Here is a 26,062-nt window from a genome sequence, read left to right on the forward strand (position 1 = left end):
GATTGAATTATCTCCCAGTGTCTGCCTGTTTTGGGGTCCGTATCAGTATTTTCAAGCACTGGGTTCTCCCTCACCCCACAATTTATAATTATTATCAGCTGAAAGGTTAGTCGAGTTCAAGCCACTTCATTACATGGTACAGGAAGTCACCTTTAGTGAAGGTTCTAAAATGTATAGTCGCCAGAGTCATCTCCCAAACCAGCTGAATCTCTGAGGGTGAGGCTGAGTTTTCTATGCTTTCGAAGGAGCTGCTGAAGTGATTTTGATGTCGTTCATCTGATGGTCCCAGAATTCCAGTTCAAACTTTGGAGATTTCAACACAGGATATCAGGCAACTCCTGAGCCAATCTTAACTAAATCCAGTTTAATGAAATAGACAAGGTCAAGATTACTCTGATCAAGTTCTCAGATGAGAATAGGGAGCCTCAAAGAGAGGCCAGTTAGTGCTGGAGCATGAACTATAATCAAATTACAGCCAACAGCTCTTTTTCTTATCTGAGTAACCAGGGTGAGGGACTTCAACTAGTAGCTTATGGCAACTCTGCACATTTATCTTGAAAGACGCTTGGCCAGGTTAGCAGGACATAGCACTCTATATCAGCCAGAAGTAATTATGGCTCTTAGAATATATTTTGATTGAAAGTGCAAATTTGAATTTCTCAAATCTACCTTTTCTACAAGTCATCTTGTACTTCATCATGGACTAAAAGGACTATTATGTTAAATTGGAAATTTAGACTCAAGGTACAAGTCCCAGTGCAGAAGTTTAGAATTCACTAGGTTGGAGTTTTATTTTTGTGGACATTAACAATTATTTTAAAAATATATTATTAAATCATCTTGAAACCTTATAAATGAAAAAAAAGAACTTATTTTGACTCCCTGCTGTGGCAATTTTTATGATCCCTTTCTATTTTTAATCCCTCTGCTTTTAAGTTTTATACAACTATAACCATAACTGACACATCATTTTAGAATAATGTGGGGCAATGTTTCTTTCTAATTTTCTAATGAAACTGCAGGGTTTTTTTATTTTATAATAATTGAATTAATTTAAAGTGTTCCGGATAGTTGGACTTGGAGATTGTTTCTCGTATTTTAATATTAAAAATACCCTGCTATAGGCGGGGCGCGGTGGCTCAAGCCTGTAATCCCAGCACTTTGGGAGGCCGAGATGGGCGGATCACGAGGTCAGGAGATCGAGACCATCCTGGCTAACACGGTGAAACCCGGTCTCTACTAAAAATACAAAAAATTAATCGAGCATGGTGGCAGGTGCCTGTAGTCCCAGCTACTCAGGAGGCTGAGGCAGAAGAATGGCATGAACCCGGGAGGCGGAGCTTACAGTAAGCCGAATCANAAAAAAAAAAAAAAAAAAAAGCCTGCTATAAATAGCTTTGTACTTTTTCTCTTCCCATATTTAGCATTATTTCTTTGAAATAGGCTTCCAAAAATGATATGAGTGAATAAAACTGTTTGGGCACGTTTGGCTGTGCATCTAGTTTGCCCTTCAAGAGGTTGCACTTATTACTATCAATTATTCCAATACATCTCATTCCTCTTTGCCTTTCACCCGTATCTCCTGCCAGTTCTACTCTCCAGCTTCTCACCCTCATTAGTAAACTCCTTCTTCTGCTATCTAGATGGATTTCTCCTGTTATTCATTCAACCCCAAACATCAGCTCTACAGCCCTGCAGAATTCCCAGGAATGTTTGACATCACTGCCTTCCATTTTGATAAGGTTCTATAACATTCTATGCATATCACCATGGTAACACTTACTACATTTTAAAATTTCACGTGCTCTTCCCCACCCCTGTGTTCATCAATAGTGTTGTTAAGACCCTGAATGCCTCCAGTGAGTGTCACATGGAAGGTATTTGACAAATATGTTTTAATGAAACTTTATGCCTCTAGAAATAATGAACAAACCCTGTTTCTGCACTCGGGCTGCAAATTATTTCTAACATTTATTCATCTTGCTTGTGGATTATATTTAAGCATAATAAAAACTAAGACAAGCACAAATCTGGGCTAGCTATAGTGAAAAATGAGAAATGTCATAAAATAAAATAATAATCTTAACCAGGGAGGGTGTGTGTGTGTATGTGTATGTGTGTGTTTTAAGCATTTAAGAAGGTAAGGTAAGTCACGCCTAAGGGACTGTTATCCTATTTAAACTAGTAAAGGTTTAGTGGATGATCTTCAGATAAATACCTAACGGCTGCCTCTCCCCCAGGACAGTCGATACTTCTGAAAGGCTATTAAGTTGCTGAAATGAGAAAGTAAAGATCCCTGTTTGGCTGACTCTACTTGCCATGTAATCTAACCCATTCACTGTCTTTTCAAAATTCACTTTGATTTCTACAGAGAATTAACTGTCACAAAATGGCACATATTAAGTGGAGATACAGCAAGAAATAGAGAAGGAATACAAAAGTGGCTTTTCCCTTTTTTTCTCCATTTAAAGACAATTCATATTTTGCTCAAAACTTGGAGAAAAAGAAGATAGGAAGTTTCAAAATTGCTAAAGCCATGACTCACACAATCTATTGATTCTTAAATGAGAAGAGAGGAATTTTACTTCCCCGGAGCAGGAAGAATCCAAAAATATTTGAGGAGAATGAGAATCACTAAAAGCTTAGAGCAAAGCTACAGAAAATATAGTCAAAGAAATTATATTGTTGAAAGTTGCCAACAAGAGATAGCATATAATTGGTTCAGTCACATACAACAATATCAAATAAAGGAAAAACACTATGTAGCATGTAAGGAGCCTTTTCAATTATACTTATTCTAAAAGGTATATATTAACTTTGGCATTTGACAAAAATTAATCAGCTGTGGATCTAGTTGGGGACTGTTTAAATATTCACTGAAGAAGGATGAGGAGAGATGTAGGTGAAGGAGCCAGCGTGGGCAGGGCCAGCCAGTGGAGCCTGTGGCTGGGCTTGGTAGGGAGAACTGGAGTGATCTCATTCTGAGACTGAAGGAGACACTGGGAAACTAGAGTGGGATCTCAGATTGGGTGAGGTGTAAAATCCAATCTGGAGACCGGAGAAGTCTGAACAGTTTGGCATTAAAGGAGGGTTCAAAAGCTCTCAAATCCAAAGTGGTCTTTGAAGCTGGAACTGGGTGGCAAGAGAGAGTTGCAGAGAGCAGCAGTCAGGAATAGATGGGAGTGGCCGTGGGCAATTCCCTGAAATAGATTTTGTTTTCAAGCTGTTTTCTATGTACCAGCCACAGCTTGAAGCACGGCTTTTAGAGCCAGGAGTAGGATGCATAAAGCCTCAGTAAATGTTACCAAATTGTCCTCCAGAATGATTTCACCAATCTATGTTCCCACCAACAGAGAATGCATGTACTTCCTCACTACCTTCTTTGCCAGGATAAAATTAAATCCTTTAATTCTTTTCTTAGTTTACCAAATTGGTAAAGGAAAGAAAAGATATTTTACATTTAATTTGCATTTTAAAATTACCAATAAACACATGTGTTTATATATCGTTTATTGATATGTTTTTATTATTTAAATATAAGTGATTGTAAAGTATAATTAAATATACTATATAAGTACTCACATATATACCATATATATGTATACATTTTTTTTTTTTGAGACGGAGTCACCCTCCCCCCCCCCCCCCCCCCCCGCCCCCCCTAACTCCCTTGTCAGCGCCAGGCTGGAGCAGGCAAAGGGGGGTGGGGGGGGGTGGCATGATCTTGGGCTCACTGCAGCCTCCACCTCATGGATCAGCATTCTGCCCGGCCTCTCCCACAAGTGGGGCTGGGATTGCAGGTGTTGAGCCACCTCACCTGGCCCTATAATATACAATGTGTTTATATAAATTATTTGATGATGTCTTATGGACTTTATTTATATGGCTGGGCTTTAGTATTTTTATAATGATATATACAAAAACTAATATGTTAAGAGTAGACGGTACTCTCATGTGAAATTTTCTTCCTGATCTCTATATGGATTTTAATTCTGATTTTGTAATATATAAAGCATATATATAAATTATATATATAAGATCATAATAAAAAATTATAATATATAAATGAATGTGATCAATCTCTCAGATGTTTTCCCATATCTTAAATTTACAATAATTTTGCCCAAGCGCTGAAGTCATTTAAGAGCTCACATTTATTCTCTGATTGTTAAATGCTTTAATTTTACAATCAAGTATTTGAATTTCTGTGTTTTATTTTGGCATAAGGCAGGGATCTTTAGTGGTCGAATTATGGATCTATTTTAGCTGGTTTAAGGTGAGAGGGATTTATTAAATAGTTTAAGTTAATTTACTGAATTACCAGGAGGGTAAGGGCACAAAACTTGGATGCCACACAGCCAAGAGCAAGAAATCTTCAAACACCCCATGTGAGTATTTTAGGGGAAACCCACTACTGCTGCATGCTAGGGACTGGAGAGAAGAACTCCCACTTTAGCAGCCCCAGAACAGTTAAATATCTCTACCAAGAGACCCAGTTTCCTGGGGCACTCTTATCACTTCATGGTGCCCATTTCTGCCTTCCAATGAGCAGAGAATGTGTAGTGAACTGGGATCTCTTAGATACGCATCTAGATGTGTATCTCCTAAGCAAAATCCGTGTCTGAAAAATGTAATAAAGCTAACACTATGCAATGCTTATTGCATGCCATGCATTGCTCTAAGGACTTTTACAGATATTATCTAATTTAAGTTTTACAATATCCTTTGAAATGGTATTGTTATTATCCCATTTTGCATACAAGGAAGCCGAGACACAGAGTTAAGTGATTACCCAATATCACAAAGCTATTGGATGGCAGACCTAGAATTTTTACCCAGGCCGTCCGACTCCTCAATCTGTGCTCTCATGCATTGTGTTGTACAGCTTGTGGTTTTAAGCTTCCCAGCTTCTAGGTACAAGAAGCCAAGTTGGAAAGAGGTGGGAGTGGGTGTTGAATCAGTCTATTTGTACAGTCCTGCACAGGCACTAATCTAATTTTCCCAAAGAGCTGCTCAATTTTCTAGCGCCATTTATTGAATAATCCTATTTTCTTTATTGATTTATAATACACTAATGTTCTTATGCATTGAATATTTGTTGACTGAATAATATTTTAGAGTATATATTTGGACTATCTAATCTAGTCTATTGTCAATTCTGGCATTTTGTGGGCTATTTTCTGTTGTTATTTGAGATGCATTCTCTGGATCTAACCACTATGTCCACTCTTATCTGTCCCCTGTCTGCTAATGCCTAGGGACTACATCCACAGACTGCTTTGCTCTCTGGCTTCCGGCTGGATTTGACCAGTGAGATACATCACAGGAGACAGGGGAAGGAGGTAAGTTATGTTGGAGCATTTCTTGCCTTGGTTTCCTTCTGGCTGTGGGGCAGTTTGTCCCTCTAGAAGGGCTCAGCACCTGCCAGGTGTCTGTCTTCCACTGCTCTTCCATCTGGATTTATGACTGCCCCTGTCTCCTCACCACCTTTCAGGTCTAAGGTTGGCCTGGAGTATTGCATAATTCCTTAGTCGTTTCTCTAAAATCTGCCTACACTTTTGTCAACAGTTCCTTTATCCAGCTCTCCTCAAGTCACCCGGTTTGTGTGTGCCATCTGTTCAAGTAAGTCAGTAATAGTACATTGTTTTAATCATTGTCATTTTAAAATGTGTTTTAACATCTGGTAGGAAAAATACTCAAGATTTCCACAACCTCCAAACTTGCTTTGCTATTTATTTGTTCTTAGGTTAGAACTACACTGAAGTCTAAAATATAATGCATCACATTTAAAAAATTATAATATAATTAAACCTGAAATTAGTTAAAATGTTTTATTTTCCCAGCTGAGGACCTGAAATGCCTTTCCATTTACTCATATTTTCTTCACATTCTGCTACGAAAGTTGACAATCCTCTTAAACAGATCTTCATGTTCCCTGTTATTCCTGGGTCTTGTAGAGGTTCACCAGTGTTTTGTCTATTGCTATTTTATTTTTCTCTGCTATAATTTCTATCTAGTCATATCTGGTACCTACATAAGCAGTTCATTTTTATATTTTAAAAGTCCAGCCATGTTACTAACTTGTGTATTCGTTCAAACAGGTTGCTGATTCTCTTTTATATCCTGGATCATCGACTCTCTTTGATGTACTAAATAGGCAAACATGTCATCTTCTGCCAATGATAATTTTAGTTCTCCTTTGTAATCTCTGAAATTTTTATGTCGCTTTCATGTATTACTGAATGGTCTAAAGTTTCTTGAAAGGTTGTGATAATGGGCTTTTAGGACTTTGACTTGCACTTGATTTTAATTGGAATGTCTCTAATTATTCAACATTAGTATGCGGTTGGTTCTTGATTTTAGATATTCTTTATAATGTTTAAGAAGTGCCTTTATAATTTCCAGTTCACTACGCATTGCCATTATATGTGTTTTCATTTCTTCATTTTCCATTAATCTGGAATGGGTAATAATTTCATTAAATGACTTCTCACACTTTTTGAGATTATTAGAAATGTTCCTTCTCTAATACATGAACATGTATTAAAATAATACAACTAATTTTATAACAGCCTTTTATTTCACGAATAAAACCTACATAGTCATAGTATACTAATCTTTAAATACAGTTCTGGATCTTCATTTCTTGGCATTTCATAAAGTTTTTCCCATTTATTTTCAAAATTACAAATGAGACATTTGTTCCTTCTGTGCTATCATTGTCACATTTTGGTGAAATAAATTTCTGAACATTTCTGCCTTTTCTAGGCTTTGAAACAACTTTAATAACATGAGAATTATTCCATAACACCATAAAATATTTAACGTTGCCTGTTCCTGGGGTCATTCCATATTATAAGTTTTCTACTATGTTTTAAATTACATGTTTTATTCAGGTTTTTCATTCTTCTTGAAACATGTTTGATTGTTTATGTTTTCATTTAAAAAATTAGTTTTGTTTTGAGATAGTCAAATGTATTAGTATAGAGCTTCCATGACTTATTCTCAATTCAAAACAAAATTTAAAATTGTATTTTGAATTTTTCAATGCTACTCTTTTTTGTATAAATGCATTAGCTTAAAATCCCTGTTTGCCCTTTCTTCCTGCAATTTGATTTTATTGTTATTCCTACACATTAAAATTTCATAAGGTTCATCCTTAATTAACTTAATTCATTTTGATGTTTTCAATAATGAAATTATTCATTATTATTCATTTCCCTGTGTATATAGCTTTGGTGCCATTCTCTAGCTTCTCTTACAGTTTATTTTTACTAGGCTTATAATAAACATATTGCAGCTTTAACTTCCACATAAACATAGAAATTGTTTAGATAGCGCTTTTAAATAATTTCTAATTAGTATATCTTTGCTTTCATTATTAAAAGTGTTTTTCAACTATTGTTATTAATACCTAGTGTTACACTATTGGTATAAGAGATAATAATCTGTATGATTTCTTCTTGGTAAAGTTTAATAGGAATTCATTTATAACTTACTAACATACCCTAAATTGTTTTAACTGTTATCACCTATAAATCTTAAAGACAGGCCTTAACATCTTGTCATCTTGTGGGGGAGAAGGGTGCGGATTAAGACACATATCATTTTCAAGCATATTCATTTTCTATGTCTGCAAGGGAGGCAAATACTCAATCCAAGAGTGATTATTTTATACTGCCAATCCCATCCTTCTCCATCCCTCACACTCACTCTATAAGTACCCACGTGCTGTGGTTGGCTAGAGATGAGTGGTGAAATTTTACATTATCAGGCAATGACAGATGACTTTGTTTACAAACTTTGTCTCTTGTCCTCCCCATTCCTAGGAGAATTAGTAGGATAGATTTTCTGCTGCCATTCTCTCCAGGTATACTAGGTGCTCTTTAGATGTTGATTAGATCAAATTGAACAATGGATGAGAAAAGGTCGTGTTAACAGTTTAGTACTGCACTAATATGGGAAGGCATTATTTAAAACTAAATTTAGTAACAATAATATCTAACTTTGTAAAAATTCTAATATATTTTCCAAATGCTTTTAAGCCTTTTAATAAGAACAATTATTACTTCTTACAATTGTATATATTTGGTGGGGTTTCCAAAGTACGTATTCATCTATTATTTCATGCAGCCATTTTAAATTTTGGTGGTCTGTAAGAATTTGCATCACTTGACAAATGAAATATTAGGCATCAGATAGATAAAATATTAAGAAGTAAATTCTGTGCTTAACATCACAAAGATAACAGAAACAGTAAAAGAAGATGAGCTCAATAATAATTTAAATAATCCAAATAATTTCAATAATGAAATTATTCACTATTATTCATTTCCCTGTGTGTATAGCTTTGGTCCCATTCTCTACCTTCTCTTACAGTTTTTAGCTTTTGTAATCATCCATTTGAAAGAGCCCAGGTCCCACCTACATTCCCAGGACAGTCTGGGCTGCTTGGATTATGCATCCCAGGCCCAGTCTAGCCCTAGTTGTTCCACATTTTACTTTCTACAGGTCTCCCACATTTCACTGTACGTAATGTTACTTCCTATCTCCTCAGCTGGCACATGAGCTTCATGGATGATCTCTGTTCTCCCTAGGTATCTAGAGTAGGGTTTCCTGAGAGAAGGAACCCTGGGGATGGATAGAATGATTCACAGAAACAGACATGGCAAGGAATGAGTGGGTTGATGGGAAGCCCGGTCACCTAGGTGTAGACCCTTTGAAACAATGCACAACCATTCCTTAGACAATGTAGGTCAAGGGTTGAAATGGAGGGCGTTTCAACCATTTCTGTCCAGAAAGCAACCCCCAAATTAGTGGCATCTAAACATAAGCCTTTATTTTTCACTTGTGAGTCAGATGTGAGTGGTCCTGCTGATCCAGCTGGGTTTGCTTCTCATCTATGGGTCAGCTGGGGTGATAGGAATTGGGCTTGCCTGAACAGCTGGTTTTCAAGCTGTGGGTCCAGCTGGTGTAGATCTTCAGATCTGCTCTAAGTGTCTAATTTTTGGGTGCAGGATGAGGTGATGTAGTTACTTGGTGGAGAGCAGATGAAGATCTCATGGCAGTGATGGAGGGGCAGCAGGGCAAGGCCCATTGCACACGCGTATTTACATCACATCTACCAACAGCCCGTTCGTGAAAACAAATCACATGGCCAAGCCTATAGTCAGAGGGAAATACACTGTCTTTTGTGGAGCAAACTACAAATTTACACAGCAAAAGGCATGGATACAGGAAAGAGTGAAGGGTTCAATAATTCACTCTACCAACAGAGGAATTTCAAGGCTTAGACCAAAAAAAAAAAAACAGACTCTAAGGACATGTACATCACACAGATATATAACATGTAAAATAATAAACTTAACTATAATGAAATGAAGCAAATGAAAACTTGTAAAGAGGTGCCTGAGGAGGTGAGAATAGGTCATTATTATTTTTATAAAAAGTGTTTGAGCTGAATTTGAATTCAATGAGGACATTCTATCCTCACATGCTATGTTCTAGCAATCTTGAAATACTTGCAACATTGCTGTTGTATGGTGCTCTTTGACTTTTTATGCCTTCAAACACACTGTTATCTCTTAAAGTATTCTGTCATCATTCAGTCCCTGCGTATCCATTTAATTGGCTAATTAACTTTACCTTCCAGATTGCCTCCTACAGGAAGTCCTCCCTGGCTTTTTAAATCACTCTAGGTACCCCCATTCTCTATACACCTCTAGCATCCTGCAAATATCCTAGGATCTTATTTGCTAGTTATCTGTGTACATAATCAAGGCCATGGTTTTCTTAATGGCAGGGACCAGGTCTTAATTTTCTCTCTATTCCTATGGATTACAGCAGTAGTGCACAGTACACAAACAATTATTGGCTGAATGAGTAAATATCTGAAAGGCTTTCAGCATGAACTGATGGAGTCAAAAGAGGCTAAAGGAAAATGTAGAAGGAGAAATTTACAAGTTATTTTTTGGTATAGGTTTTTTTTAAGTCTGTTTTATTACTGAATAAAATATTATGACTGAATACAAAGTCAGAGCTGTTTTATATTAAACAACAGGGCTCTAGTTCTAGTCTGGTGTAAACTGATTACTGCCATGTTTGGGAGTTAATTCATTTTTCTGAGTCCTACTTTTTTCATGTATTTTATGAGAGGGCTGTACCAGCTAATCTCTAAATTCTAAAACTCCACCTCTTAACATTTTTACTTCTAAACTTATTTACTTTGCTTATAGTTGAAGAGATTACAACACAGGGCAAGTAGGTATAGAAGTAGCTGAGGAGGGTTTACAAGAGAAAATAAAAGTTTGAACTAAAATGGCCGTATTCCAAGTGAGAAAAATATCTAATACTGTTGCATAGAATGAGAACAAACTTGGATTCCCTATTGGACTACTACTAAACTACTCAGTCAACTGCAATATATTATAATTTTCCTAATTAGATAAGAAATTATTTGCCTTAGTAGTCTCTTTTGTGATTTTTACCTCTTCTAATATCTATTTTAATCCAAATGCCCACTGTCTGTATTTGCATATTAACTAAGATGTATAGACAAATTATTACCTGCTGAATGTAAACCCAGGTACACAGAAGGTCACTGAGGGAAAGGCACAGCCAACCATGACAAGACAGAATGATTAATGCCACTGAGGAAGAGTGAATGGGCACTGTGGTCTCAGAAGCTTGCTTGTGTTGTTCAAGGAACCAGAGAAGGTTTTCTTGAGCTGAAATTTCAAAGGGAGTGGGAACTAGAAGGTGAATCTCTAAGCTACCTGGGCTGTTGTTCATATCTAACTACCCTCCCAGTTATAAAATGTCACAGCTGCCTAAAATGGGTTATTTGACTATGTGGGAAATCACTAATATAGCAATCTCGATAGACTTGGAAAGCTTTCTTAAACCATATTTCAATGAAAACTAGGAGCTGATGGCCAGGTGCGGTGGCTCACCCCTGTAATCCCAGCACTTTGGGAGGCCGAGGCGGGCAGATCATGAGGTTACCAGATCGAGACTATCCTGGTTAACACGGTGAAACCCCATCTGTACTAAAAAAAATACAAAAAATTAGCCAGGCTTGGTGGTGGGCACCTGTAGTCCCACCTACTCAGGAGTTTGAGGCAGGAGAATGGCGTGAACCCAGGAGGTGGAGCTTGCAGTGAGCCAAGATTGCACCACTGTACTCCAGCCCAGGTGACAGAGTGAGACTCCATCTCAAAAAATAAATAAATAAACAAATAAATAAATAAATAGAAAGAAAGAAAACTAGGAGCTGATGAGATATTCTACTTGGGAATAGGTTCACCCCATCTGGTTCTGAATCCATTGAAAAACATATACAGTACAGGAGCCAGGATGAAGATATCAGCTTGATCTCAGGTAAAACTGGACTAGAGAAGTTGATTTGGACTAGAGGCCAAGATAGGTTTTTTAGCATATCCCCTCTGCCAACTCCTTCCCCACTCCATCATTACAGTTGATTTTACTTGCTTAGTCACATACAGAGCTTTAGGAGAATCTAGGGCACCCCATCCCATGGCAGAGCTTGTCCTGGTCATTTATCACATGGAAGAGAAGTTGGAGACACACATATCTTGCCAGCAAGAGAGAGTGGAGGAGGAGGGGCCATGCATCTCCAAGGAACTGTCCCCAAATTCTATTAATCAGGTGGATCTCTTCTCCTCCCAGGCAGAGAGAGTCAAGTGGAGAAAATGGTAGTGATTTTCTCCCCTAGGTTTCCAAAAATGGTGGATGCTTTCACATGAGCCAGCTGGGCATACAGGAGAGAAAGAGCATGAACATGATTTCCTATCATCCATCTCCTCATTCCCACCCAAAGTAAAGACTGCCCTAACAATTTCTGGATGGTCCCCTACAAAGGCATAGATTTCATAAAAGAGACTTTCAGAATATAATGAGTTGAATTGGGGAGATGTTGATGTTGGGAAAAGAGAGCACAAAATCCTTTGTGAAGGTCCCTCACAAAAATTGTCCCAGTTGGGTGTAACATCCTCTGTAACCCTAGCTCTAACCTATACCTGCCTACCTACCAAATATTGAGGAAATGTTTCAAAATCTCAAAGGTAGAGATCAAACATGAAGGAACATTAAAAAATCACAAAATATTTATTCTGTGACAAAGTAAATGCACATTTCCATGAAGATTAAATCTAGAACCAAAGTAAACTATCAGTACAACCTCATGAGGAGTTCTAACTTTCTCCTATTGGCTAATCCCTTTTACTCAACCTACTGGAGTGACATGTAAAAGAGACTTAAGCTAAGGCCTAGGTTTCCCATGTCCGGATTTTGTATGTGTTATGCCCCTTTGACCCTGTCTTTTTAGAGTAAAATATATTCACTGGTAGGGTAGTGACGTAGAAAGATCACAAAAGAGTTATCAGGAATCCTAGGTTGTAATCTCACTTGTGTAATTTAATACCTGTGTGACCTTGGGCAAGACATTCAATTTCCATTGGCATTTAAGTGCTATCATCTGTAAAATGAGGTACTTGAAAATGTCAAAAATTCCTTTCTAATTTTAATTTTATGTGTTACATTTAAGTCTATCAGAAGTCAATAAAATGTAAAAATTTCATTATTTGTTTTGTGTAGTGAGCTCTGTTAAGGGACTTATGTAATGTCATTTAATCTTCCCAACAACGCTATGGGGTAAGAATAATTATCCCCATTTTACAGATGAGTAAACTTGAGCTCTGAAGGGTTAACTCATTTGCTCAGGGTAAGAGGGAAATCTGGGATTAAAACCTATAGCTTATTCCAAAACTCACTTCATTTACCATGTATTCCTCTAAAAATAGCATTTGCAAACTGTCAATTTTTCAAGACCATTCCCTGTACCTGTATTCCTGTGGTTCTGGTGATCATCTGTTTTTAGCCCCATTTTGCAGATGAGCAAACTGTGGTTTACAGAAGCTGAGTTGCCCAAAGTCATAAAGGTCATTCGAATCAGTGCTGAAACTTCTGTCAGGTGGCCCTAGGGCTGAGCACTAGAAGACTGCTTATTTTCTCTGAGGCAGACCACACTAGGCCACTTCTCCGGGAGCCAGTTGTTCTTCAAAGAAACCCCAACCACTGGGGCAGGCATTCGGCAGCTACTCTGACTCAGGCAGACAATTCCATTCATTTCCTGGGATGGAGCGTTCTGAAATAACTCTTTTTCTTTAACACAGTCCTATCTTCATGAGGCAGTATTTGTTGCCTCTTTGATTAAATCCATTAGCTATTCAGCCACAGCTGCCCTTCAAAAAGCAGCATGCCTCTAAAAGCCACACATTCAGCAGCTAAATGATTCTGAGCCAAACCAGGGAGATCTAACCCATGCAGCAAACAGTGAGGAATGTGAGCACAACACACAACATCAGAGTTGGAATGGGCCTTTGAAATCATGAAAAGTACAAACCCCTCATTTTACAGATGGGGAAACTGAACTCAGAATCAAGAAGAGACAGCTCCAGCTCAAATCCAGGAAATGATGGAGCCAGGGTCAGAAATTAGTGGGGTTTTGTTTTGTTTTGTTTTGTTTTGTTTTGTTTTTTTGGAGACTAAGTCTCACTCTGTCACCAGGCTGGAGTGCAGTGGCACGATCTCAGCTCATTGCAACCTCAGCCTCCTGGGTTCAAACAATTCTCCCTCCTCAACCTCCCGAATAGCTGGGATTACAGGCACATGCCACCATGACTGGCTAATTTTTTCTCTTTTAGTACAGACGGGGTTTCACAGTGTTGCCCAGGCTGGTCTCGAATTCCTGAGCTCAGGCAATCCACCTACCTCGGCCTCCCAAAATGCTAGGATTACAGGCATGAGCCACCACACCTGGACAGTTTTTTTTTTTTTTTTTTTTTTTTCTATTCAAATAGGGGAGTCTGAACAACACAAGACAGAATTCCATTACAATGTGGAATGGAAGCTGGAAGAAACAATCAGCACTACTCCTCACTCCCATATAGGGATATGCCAGTCAGCTCTTTCAGGTACCTTATCTAATTTCATTTCATCATCATATCATAAAGTTATTTTTGTTTTTACTGAAGCAAAAAAAATGCCCAAATCAGTGTGGCTTGCAACAATAAAGATGCATTTCTTGTTCATATACATGTTCAATGTGGGTTGGCTGTGCCTCTGCTCCACAGTATTTTCAATCTAGGACTCTGGCTGACGGAGCAGCTCTATCTGGACCATCGCTGGTCATTGTGGGTTGAATTGCGTCTTCCTAAAAAGATGATAAAGTACCGTCCCTCAGTACCTGTGAATGTGATCTTATTGGGAAATAGAATATTTACTGTTGATCAGGTGTAGATGATGTCATTAGGGTGGACCCTTAACTGAATTTGACCATCGCCCAAATAAGAGGAGAAATTCAGACATAGAGACAGATATGGCACAGGGAGGACACCTTGTGAAGACGAAGGCAGAAATTGGGATGATGCTTCTGCAAGCCAGGGAATGCCAAAGATTGTCAGCAAACCACCAGAAGTTATGGAAGAATCATGGAACAGATTCTCTCTCACAGCCTTAAGAAAAAAGAAAAAAAAAAAAACTTGCAAATACCTTGAATTTTGATTTGTAGCCCCCCCAGAAGTATGAAACAATAAATTTCTGTAGTTTAAGCCACCCAGTGTGTGGTGCTTTGTTAGGCAACCTCAGCAAACTGATACACTGGCTTTGTTGCAGAGAGTTGCAAGTGAGAAAGAGATGTTGCAGCAGATGCAACAGAGAGATACGCATCAGGTGCTGCCTTCCAAAGCTTCTGCTCACACTCCACTGGACAAAGCACATCACACAGCTAAGCCTGAAGGCAGTGCTGATGAAAAGGATTTTCTTCACACAAGGAGTACCCGTGCCCCTGCTCCAGGGAAGAGCAGGGAACATTTTTAACAATAAAACAATCTACCATAGCAGCACTATCATCACTATAGGCAGATGGGCATTGAGGGCCATTGAACTCAGGGCCCAAAGACAACAACTGAGTGGTACAAGCTGAGTAATTGGTGGAGCCAGTATATGATCCCTGCTTTTCTGCCCCAAATCCAAGGCTATTCCTACTGCATCCCCAAGGAATTCTAAAGGTAACCAGCTTGCCAATACTGATCCCTGTCCTGGAAGTGCTAATGCAACTCCCCTTCCCAATATCAGCCACTTGGTTAAGAATCATAAAATTAGCTTCCAAAAATAAATAAAATAATTAAACTTGTATCATAATCAAAGGTCAGTCTTTATGTTCTTTCTTAGCATAAAGCCTCTCATTAGAATACTGCCTGAGCTTTTTTTCCTGGGTAAACACATGTGTGAAATCAGGGCATTACTTTGATTGTTGTGGTATTATATACATATTTGTATAGGTTTGCCTGGCAAAATGAACCTTTGAGGGTATTAATCATGAGCCTCTTAACTAGCTCAACCCAGCCTTCTGCTCACAATGTTTTGAGAGCCAGTAGCTAATTAGGCCAGTTAGGTCAGGTCAAGCCTACTGTAGTGCATGTGACTGGGCCTGCATCATAAACTAGGCCAGCTCCACATCTGGGAGGGCAGAACTGGAAGGCTCCTTGCCCTTAGGGTAGCCAAATTTCCCAGTATGCCCAGGACTAAGGGATTTCCCAGAACATGAGGTTTTCAGAGCTAAAACTGGAATCACCTCCAGGAAACCAGGATGGTTGGTCACCCCAGGCCTCCATCTTCTTCAGTAAATCCAAGTCTAGAATTTTCAGATAGGAAACCTGAGACCAGAGACGGTAGAATTTGGAGTCAGAAATAGAAGAGAACATCCACATCACATAACCTTAATGTTAGGGGGACCAATCATTCTGGTTTTCCCTGTGAGAGGGCTCCCACACAGTGGGACTTTCAGTTTTAGAGCTGGAACAGTCCTGGGGAAACTGGGAGGAGTTGGTCATCTCATCTAATAATGTCTTATTTTACAAATAGAGAAACTGAGACCCAGAGAAAAGTGAGTCGTCCAAGGTCACATTGGAAATAAATGGCAAACTGGGAACAGAAGGCGGTTTCTTAACTCCCACTCCAGTGCTATTTCTGCAGTATAATACATATTTCTATCTATCAGTAAGTGCCTATTTATTCACATTATTCAAGCAGCTTTCAAATTTATTTTGAACTCTTTGAAAAGACTAGAAAATGGACTTTAGAATGTGAAACCAAGATGGTCCTTTCTTTAAGAGCAGCTTGCTGAGGCCGAGGAGTGCAGCCTGGCTACAGACCTCAGGGGCTTTCTTCTCTAGGATTTTCAACCCAGGTGATCTCTTCTACACAGAGCTTTTGTGTTATCTGTCACACACACACAAAGATAAGCTCCTCTCTTCTCTCCTAATTGATATCACATGTGCTCTTCTACTGCACAACTTTTCCAAGCAGACAGCATGCCAACACCTCTAATTCTGCATAGTGGATTCAGTACCAGTGGACATGTCATTCTTATCTTACCAGAATGCCACATAGTTGCTATGTCTGGGCATCTGCCTCAAATCCAAGACCCCAGTCCCAGTCTCAGAGTTAGCAAGGGCTTAATTTGAATCATACCTCTCCCACATACTGGCCACTTAACTTTGATGAAATCACCTAATCTCCATGGTCTTCAGTTTTATTATCTACAATATTGCTCTCAGGATTCTTAAAAATCATCGTACAGTGTCTGATGCATTACTGGGCCTAGTAGTTATATAATAAATGCAGATTAGTTTATCAATGATGTATTGTGATAACTCATTAACAGATTACAGAGTCATGCATATCTGGGATTGAATTTTACATCTATTACTTATTAACATTATGACCAGGAGTAATATACTTATAATTTCTGGCACTCAGATTGTCTTTGCTGTAAAGATCATGGATCATAGTCCTCTACCTGCAAGGTCACTGTATTTGTTTTTCTACAAAACGTGTATTCAATAATGTAGCTATTGTTAAAAATTGTCTTTGACAAGCGCTCCTCCACAAGAAATTCCCACGGAAAAAGTGCACACAGAAAACACTAAGTGCCGAATAAACACCATTACTTTTAAATTCCCACCACCCTAAATTCCCAATGCAGGACCATGGACAGCTCCTTTTGATTTTATAAGTTTTTTGGGTTTTGGTTTTGTTTTGTTTTTTTTCGTTCTTTCTAAGAACTGGAGCAGAGCATTCTTCTGAGATCTCCCATCTACCTTTTTATTTAAATACAAATTTATCTAAATATTTACCCTGTTTTTTTTTCTCTCACTCGCTATATTCATGGCTATGTATCAGTTCAGATGGATTCAGCTGCATTTAAAATAAGAAAACCTTATGAAACATTGATTGTAAAAGATAGAAATTTATAAAATATGTTAAGACACAGGTGTTTCGTGATGGGTAAGGCTGCCTGATATTCCCAGAGAGACTGAATCCTTTCCTCTTTCTAGTCTGCCATCTTTAGCACATGGCTTTCATGTTCAAGTATACCTCATGGTAAGAAGATAGCTGCTGAAGCTCCAGCTATTATATTTAGGTTTGAAGCAAGAAGGATGGAAAGATGCTAAGGCCCAAATCCCCATTTCATTGTCACCAGATATATAACATTACCGTTCTGTAGCTACAAAAAAGCCAGGAAATGTAACTTTTTATTTCTAGGTCTTAGTTTCTCAACTTATAAAATTGAATATTTGGCTGTGTGATTTCGATGTCCTCTTCCACTTTATAATATGTGAACTAAAAAGAATGCATTTCCTGACTTTCTTTGCACCTGAGAGATATCCACATGTGAGTAGCAACAGAAGAGTGGGACTTTTTTGAGAGCTCTTTAAAGGGATTTGGTTCAATTGGAAGACTTTTTAGTTGGGTACATTGCTGCTCTGTATATCAGGGTTCTGCTGCTAAGAAAAAAGAGAGTAGGTTTTAGATAAGCAACTCGTGGTTTCTGCCATATAATATCACATTGTTAATTCATAAATCAGTTACATTCCACAGGTAAATCTGCAACCATTCCCTACTTTTGTTGCCTCTAAAATACCACAGTAGCTTCCTGCTATTACCATAGTTGATCACTGCACTCTGATTCTGTGGTATGAAACCTCCATAGGATGGTTAAATTTTGATTAGTTGAATTCTCCTGTAATCTGACTCTGTTGAATCAGTTGGTGAAGTCTCATTCCCTAGGTTATCTACTCTTATACAGATAGGGAGCTATATGAGTTTATAGTTCACATAATAAATAAATGTTTTTATTTTTTCAGTAAGTATCATACAATGCCGACTTTGATGCATTCCACAAATGGAAAGCGCCTAAACTTAATTTCCACTTGCCTCAAACTTTCACATTCCCAATAGAAGCATGATTCCCCAACATGCTCTGAACTTGGTCTTGTCTGACTGCTTTATTAAATTGTCTACTCTATTGACTATTAACCTACTTATACTTAAAACATTCTAATTTCACCACTGTGTATACGATGTTCTTGTCTGAAAAATAATTCATTTTAAAAGTATAATGATTTAAATAAACTATAAAATAAAATAGACTCTACTAACAACTACATATATTTTCAAAAACAGTAGAAGAATATTGCCACACCTGCAAATAATATTGCCTAATAACCATGAGATGATTTTTGTGAGGCTGGCTATATAGCTATTATACTCCTATTATCCTACAAATTTTACACATTAAAAATCATGAGACCCATGGAGCCAAGAAACTTCTCCAAAGACAGTGATTCACCCCACCCCCTATTTTTGTAGAACATCTGAAAATTTGGAACTTATTCAGTTTGGGCCTTTTTCTGTATTTGTTGTTGTTATAATGTGAATCAAGTACTTATGACAGTCCCTGTTTATGAAAAATGACTCATAGTTTTCAGCAAAAGTGCCAAGCTCAACTGTGTACAGCAGACTATTGGGAAGAGAAGTTAAATTTATCCTCTAAGTGAGGAAATGCAGAAAGGGAAAAAAAATTAAAACTGTTCTCCAACATCCTGCATCAATGTCTTGGGTGGTCTGTGCTTAGTCATAAAAGCAGGCAGAGAAAAGAACAATAAATGCAAAAGACTTTTAAAGATGTAATGTGCAATATGCTCTGGAAATAAATTAAAGATACTTAAGTTATTTACAAAGAAAATGAAATGACCACTTTGTTACAGGATACAGGACATAAAATGCAGCAGTGAACCATTCAGTGGATTTACAACAGGGATTGTGTCCTGAATTTTAGCAAGCTGCTTTTCAATGACCCTGGAAACACGTTTCATTAGCTCAATCAACAGCAAAGTTGATTCTTTTATTGAGAGTTCTTTACAGATTATAAATAAAGATTTATTAAGAATGAATACAGTTTTTATTTACTGAGAACCTGCTGTGTACCCTTCCCATCCATGCTGTGTGATGGAGACAGCACCATGGAAAGGCAGGATGAGTGATAAAGTTTCAGGGATCCCAGAAGTCTCTTCGCTCTCCCCCAACCCTTCTTCAAAATGTCTCTTTTGATGTTAATCTCTTGTGAATTCAAGCCTACATTTAGAGGAGCAATTATTTAAATCAAGGCTGTATCCCACAGTGAAGCATAGATCCTCTATGGGCAAATTCAGTCTGAATCTCTATCAGTCTTTTACCTCTTTGTGTGAATGGAGTTATCGAATAAACAGCAGAGAAGAGAGAACATGGGGCATGGTGCCATTTATTGCAGAAGCTGTAGTTAGGCTCCCTGGAGGCCCAATCTGCCCCTGCAGATCTACATCTCTTAGCACTTGTCATCAGTGTTCAGGAGGAATAATTCTTCCCTGGATAGCCACCAACATAGTGTATCTGCAGGGGTCCCAAGGGGGGCTATGTGCTCTGAAAACTCCTCCAGCACTTGCCCACCACATGTACTGCACGTCACTTCAAGCTCCCTGGGAATGACAGTCTGGAGGCTGCTTCTTTTAAAGTGCAGAACTATTAAGGTCCATTTTTTGACAAATCACTTTTCAATTTTAAAAGCATATTCTTGTCCATTATATTTGAGCCACACGACAACCCTACAGGGAATGTATTATTGATTTCATTTTATACAGAGAAAATGGAGGGTAAGAGAGTGTCTCTGTGTGGCTCCAAGTCACCTGGTTAGTTTGGTTTGGATTTTTCTAACCTCCACTATCATGTCGATAAAAAGATCCACCTGGAACATCACACACTGGGGCCCGTCAGGGGGCGGGCGGCAAGGGGGAGGGAGAGCAGTAAGACAAATACCTAATGCATGTGGGGCTTAAAACCTAAATGACAGGTTGATGGGTGCAGCAAACCACCATGGCACATGTATACCTATGTAACCAACCTGCCCTTTCTGCACATGTATCCCAGAACTTAAAACATAAAATAGTAAAATAAAATAAAACAAAATAAATCCACCTTATATTTTTATAATAACATTTCAGTTCACAAAACTTTTTCACACATAATCTCACAAACTCCATCTGATTGAGCACCATTGTTTTCTGCTACTTCTCTCCAAATATTTCCAAAGACTGAACTTGTTTCTTGGACTGATTGAGTTCCCCACAAATTAGCGTAGAGAGAAGGCAAATGCATAAGGCAGGAGTCTATTTTCGTAAAACACACAAAAATAGCCATATTCCCAGGGGCAAGAGAAGTGGCTGGGGAGTCAGGACCCTGTGACAGGATCCCAGGTTCATTACTTGTCATCACTGTGGGTGAGTCAGACTCTCTGAACTCCTTTTCCAAAGCTGTAACATAGAGGTCAGATAAAGTGACATATGTGAAGATGTTTTGTAAATGGTTACACACACATCAGGGGTTATAATAATCAAAAACAGGGTCCCCACCTTGGAGGGATTTGAAGATTCAGACTTTATTCATCTTCACAAGACCCTGCTTAAAATAGGCTAAGTAAATTATTTTAATGATCAAATGCACAAATTATGTATACATCAAACAATGAGAGAGGCCTGAACTGTGGCTAAGAACAACGTTTGGACAGGAAGAAGGAGAAGTCCATTGATTAATTTCTCCCATTGATAACTGGCCTCACAATTTGGGAAGCAGCTCTCTACACATTTTCTCATTTCACCTCCATCCATTTTGGGGGTCACAGAGCCTGTGCTCAGTGGGATTACCAAGTAACTTGTCCACTATTAGTGACTAGAGGGGCTGGGGTTTGAGCCTGAGTTAGTGTAATTTCAAACTTTTGGCTTATTCTCTGCAGTTCACTGAGCACATTGAATGAGGAATTCCAGACCCTTGGTCCTAAGTAGCTACTGGTATGGTTTCTCCCCTACATCCTACTTATAGCAGGATTTGGAGTCAAGATTAAACTTTCTCTAGGCTCACTGTTAACATTTCCTGATTTTGTACCTTCAGCTTGCCTAAAATCCCCTGACGCCTTTGTTGCAAATGGCCTCATCTACTATACTTCCCTATGAGGTCATCCATGGATGACCATGTTCACTCCCATTTATCCATCGAAGACTTGTGAGTCACTCTCTGCCCCACCACCTCCATTTCTACCTTCATTCATGATGATTTCAAAGTCCAGGTGAATGATAAAACCAACAAACGGGTCTCTCAATTTCTTACCCCTAAAACTCCACTTCTACTGCATTTACCACTCACTCCTATTGTCATTCCCTTAGCCATTTTCATTGTTGATAACATACTTCTTCAAAAATTTCTCTTTTAAGTGACCCAATCTCCATCCATGTATCTTTCATCCGTATTTCTTTTAGTCACATGACTCCACAAGTTGTATCATCCCTGCAAAGGTCAAAGCCCTATCACCTTTTCACTATGATAAGTGACCTCACTTCTGGATTTGATTTCTGGTTCATCATTATAACCCTCAACTCTCTTGTACCTCTCTCTCTATCCTTGCAACATGCCAACCCTGGTTAAACCCAACTCTCACTCTACTTTATACCCACATTTAAGGAGCTAAATAAAACTAGATTTAAAAACAGATATACTTTTATGGCTATGGATCTCAATTTTAATTTATGATCACAAGTTTCAAGTGTGCTTTCAACGTTTCTCCCAAATGCAAACACATTTTCATTCACTCTCTCTTTCTATAGGGTCACTATTTCAGACTTTGTCTTACTTTCTCAAATCTTAAAACATTCTAGTTACTTCTTCCCTCTCAGCTGCTGACATTCACTGATTATTTCACTAACAAACAGAACTACCACAAGAAATGCCTACCTTCTCCAACCACCCAAACTATAAACTTACCCAATAGCTATACCTAACTATGATTTCACAGAGTTTTAACAACTGATAAGCATGGGTGGTGATCTGTCTGAATAGGTGGCAGCTTTAAACATACTAGAACTATCATATATGTACATAGCCTGGAAATATCAGTCCAGTCTATATGCATAGACACTCCTTTCACTTCTGTGATAATGAACAACTATACTCCTCTACTAGTCAGGGTTCTCTAGGGGGACTGGGCTAATATGATAGATAGATAGATAGATAGATAGATAGATAGATAGATAGATAGATAGACAAATAGATAGACAGATAGATAGATGAAAGGAGTATTGACTCACACGATCACAAGGTGAAGTCCCACAATAGGCCATTTGCAAGCTGAGCAGCAAAGAAGCCAGTCCAAGTCCCAAAGCCTCAAAAGTGAGGAAGCCAATGGTGCAGCCTTCAGTTTGTGGCTGAAGGCCTGAGAGCCACTGGCAAATCACTGGTGTAAGTCTAAGAGTCCAAAAGCTGAAGAACTTGGAGTCTGATGTTACAGAGCAGGAAACATCCAGCATGGGAGAAAGATGGAGGCTAGAAGACTTAGTCAGTCTAGTCTTTCCATGTTCTTCTGCCTGTTTTATTCTAGCCATGCTGGCAGCTGATTAGATGGTGCCCACCCAGATTGAGGGTGGTTCTGCCTCTCCCAGTCCACCGACTCAAATGTTAATCTCCTTTGGCAACACCCTCACAAACACACCATGGAACAATACGTTGCATCCTTCAGTCCAATCAAGTTGGCACTCAATATTAACCATCACAACTCCTGACTTGGGTCAATCCTTCTTTCAGGCACTAGATCACATCCATTCCCATCCACTCAGGATATTACTATGTAATTCTCATTTTTTCTTCTATATCGTGTTTTCTCCTCTCTCTTGATTTATCCTCATCTAGATATAAGCATACTGTAAGGTCTTCTACCATCCAAAAAACATCTTTGATTTTGTCTGCCTCCTGATTGTTCTGCTCCCCTATGCAGCCGTTGTCTGTTATGACTATCTTTGGCATTATTTTTCTCCATGCCCTCTTGAAAGCATCCCTATCAGGCTTTCAAATCCATCACTCCACCGAGACAGCTGTTGTCAATATCGTCCTTATTACTAAATTGAATGGTCAATTCTCAGTTTTTATCTCACTCAAAATCTTAGCAGCTTTTCACACAATTGATCACTTCCTCCTTTTTGAAACATTTCTTTATTGACTTTCTGGAGAAAATATTTTTCTACTGTCCTTTCTACTTAGTTGACCCACATTTTGCTGAATCTCCTTATCCTACTCTCTAAATGATAGGGTATTCCAGGCTCTATTCCCCTATTCTTCTATTTCCAATCTGCTGACACTCTTAGGTGACCTCATCTAGAATCGTGGCTTTCAATACCATTTCTTCAATATGATGGCAACTTCCAATTTTATATCTTCAATCAGGTTTCTCCTCTAAACTTGAGATTCTTATGTCAAACTGCCTCCTCCATTTGCTTATCTAATTGCCATCCTAAAACCATTCGTTCAGCAAAATGAAATCATGTAATAGCCTCTGCAAACCTTCTGTTGCCCAAATGTTCATGCATTGTTCAGCCCAACTGTCCTTTATTCTCTCACTCTCCACATCTAAGCCATCAACAAACCCCAGGGGAACTACCTTTGAAATACAGCCCAATTCTATAACTTCTTGCTCTTCTATAACTGTATAATAACCATATTGCTAGGCCAAGTCATTATCATCATTCTTCTGGAATGATGACATTCTTATCTTTTACCTAGAATCCCGCAATAGACTTATAATTGGTCCCCCTGTTCCAGTGTTGTCCCCAACAGTCTATTATCAACCTAGCAAGCAGGTTATTTTATATTATTGTTAAAGCATAAATCTTACACAGTTTCTTTTCTGCTCAGAACCCTCAAAGTTTTTGCATTACACTTGGTATAAAATCCAAAGTCCTTGCTTCTGTGTCTTGGTCACTATCTATCTAGCTCAGCTCTAGGACCTAGGTCAGATCCTACCTTCAAGAAGCAGGCAATCTGCTGCTTATTTTGACCTTACAGTACTTTGGGAGCCTTCTCAGCTTCAAGCCATGGTCACTATTAGTCATTTTTTTTCTCTGTACTTCAGTATATAACATATACAACCTTGCTTTCCCAGACTGGGGTGCGAATATAATTGCATCTCTAGTATTTCTCCCATTAGCCTCTGAATCACTTCCTTGAGAAAAATCCATTGTCTTCCACTTGAGGTATTTATATTCTTCTCACTGGCTTTTCTTATGCCACCCTACCTATTAACTTCCCAAGAACTCTAAAGTTTACTCAGCCTAAACAGTGAAGAGAGTGAAACAGCAATTTCTTCCCCATCACTGGATGCCATACTCACTCAAACTTGTTTTTCCTCTTCCCCAAGGACCAACTTTCTCTACCAGCAGAGGGGGGAGCAATTGTTTATTAAACCTTTTAAAAATAAACAACGGCCAGGCGCTGTGGCTCACGCCTGTAATCTCAGCATTTTGGGAGGCCAAGTCAGGAGGATCACCTGAGGTCAGGAGTTTGAAACTAGCTTAGCCAATATGGTGAAATCCCATCTCTACTAAAATTACAAAAACTAGCTGGGCATGGTGGCTCACTCCTGTAATCCCAGCTACTTGGGAGGCTGAAGCAGGAGAATTGCTTGAACCCAGGAGACGGAGGTTGCAATGATCTGAGATTGTGCCACTGCACTCCAGCCTGGGTGACAGAGCAAGACTCCGTCTCAAAATAAGTAAGTAAATAAATAAATAAATAAACAAAAATTACAAGCTTTTCTTACTCCTTCTGCCAAAGCAAGGTTAGATTCTTTATCATAACGAAGACTATCACTAAAAAAAAAAAAAAAAAAAAAAAAAAAAACAGTTTCTCCAAATATCACTTTATTGTTACACATATCACAGATATTCTATGTTTGTCTACAGGATTATATCTTCAGTTAGACTGAAAGATCCTTGAGGGAAGGACTGTTTGTTATCACAGAACACCATACAGGGAAAGGTTTAGAATGCACATAGTAAGTGTTGAAATCAACAGAACTGAGTAGTCATTTTGTACAAATAGATTGATAAGTAGCTTTATCTGAATAAGTCCCAACAAGTGCTGACAGACATAGCTCTGATTTATCATAAGAAGTGTAACTGATTTATTGACCACAGAGTTCTATGTTCTTTTGACTGGTCTCTTGCTACCCCTATAAAATTTATTAAATAGAGTTAATCTTTCCCTTCTACAAAAATGAAATTGGGCAGATTCCATGCCTTTTTCTGGCATACTCACAAATGACATAATTTCTCACTTTAAATAACAAACCCAGCTTTATTCAAAAGTTAGAATGGACTAAATTTAAGATATTGATCTAAGGTTGGATTTTTCTTCATCTTCCTCCAGGCTAAGACCTGTAGCTGCTGCTGCCTCCCTCTAAGGAAGGTGAAGTGTTGGGACCGGCTCTTTCTCCACTCATCTCCATCACTACTAGCTAACTACTCTTCGAGCCTTGACAGTTTAATCTGGTAGAAGAAAAGATAGGTAGTAAAAACTTCTTACCTGACAGGTGACTTCCTTCCTTCTGGTCTGTCTGATAAAGGTAAGTGTTTCTCTTGAGGTCATTTTGATAGCAAATCTCATGGTAGCGATCTTTCTCCAAACAATTATTTGGCCTTGGATAATGGATACATCTCTTGCCATTTGTAATTTCATTCTCAGCTCCTGACTCTGGCATTCACCTCTAATGGGAAACACTCTGGCTGTCTAGAGTGGCTTACTTGACAGGAACCAAAATGACAAACACTGGGTTTCTTTCTCATGT

At 38.5% G+C, this 26,062-nt stretch overlaps 1 long non-coding RNA gene across 1 annotated transcript in view; it reads left to right on the forward strand.

Moving 5' to 3' along the window:
- Positions 1–1,791: 1,791 nt before the first annotated feature.
- LOC108529237 (uncharacterized) overlaps positions 1,792–26,062 on the forward strand; it is a 44,168-nt gene continuing 19,897 nt past the window's right edge. The window contains exons 1-3 of the long non-coding RNA XR_001885447.1: positions 1,792–1,877; positions 5,259–5,342; positions 25,645–25,840. This is a non-coding gene — a long non-coding RNA (uncharacterized LOC108529237). The remainder of the gene's footprint in view (positions 1,878–5,258; positions 5,343–25,644; positions 25,841–26,062) is intronic.

Source organism: Rhinopithecus bieti, unplaced genomic scaffold (assembly GCF_001698545.2).
Source record: "Rhinopithecus bieti isolate Rb0 unplaced genomic scaffold, ASM169854v2 scaffold_4781, whole genome shotgun sequence".
In the NCBI taxonomy this organism is placed as follows: domain Eukaryota; kingdom Metazoa; phylum Chordata; class Mammalia; order Primates; family Cercopithecidae; genus Rhinopithecus; species Rhinopithecus bieti.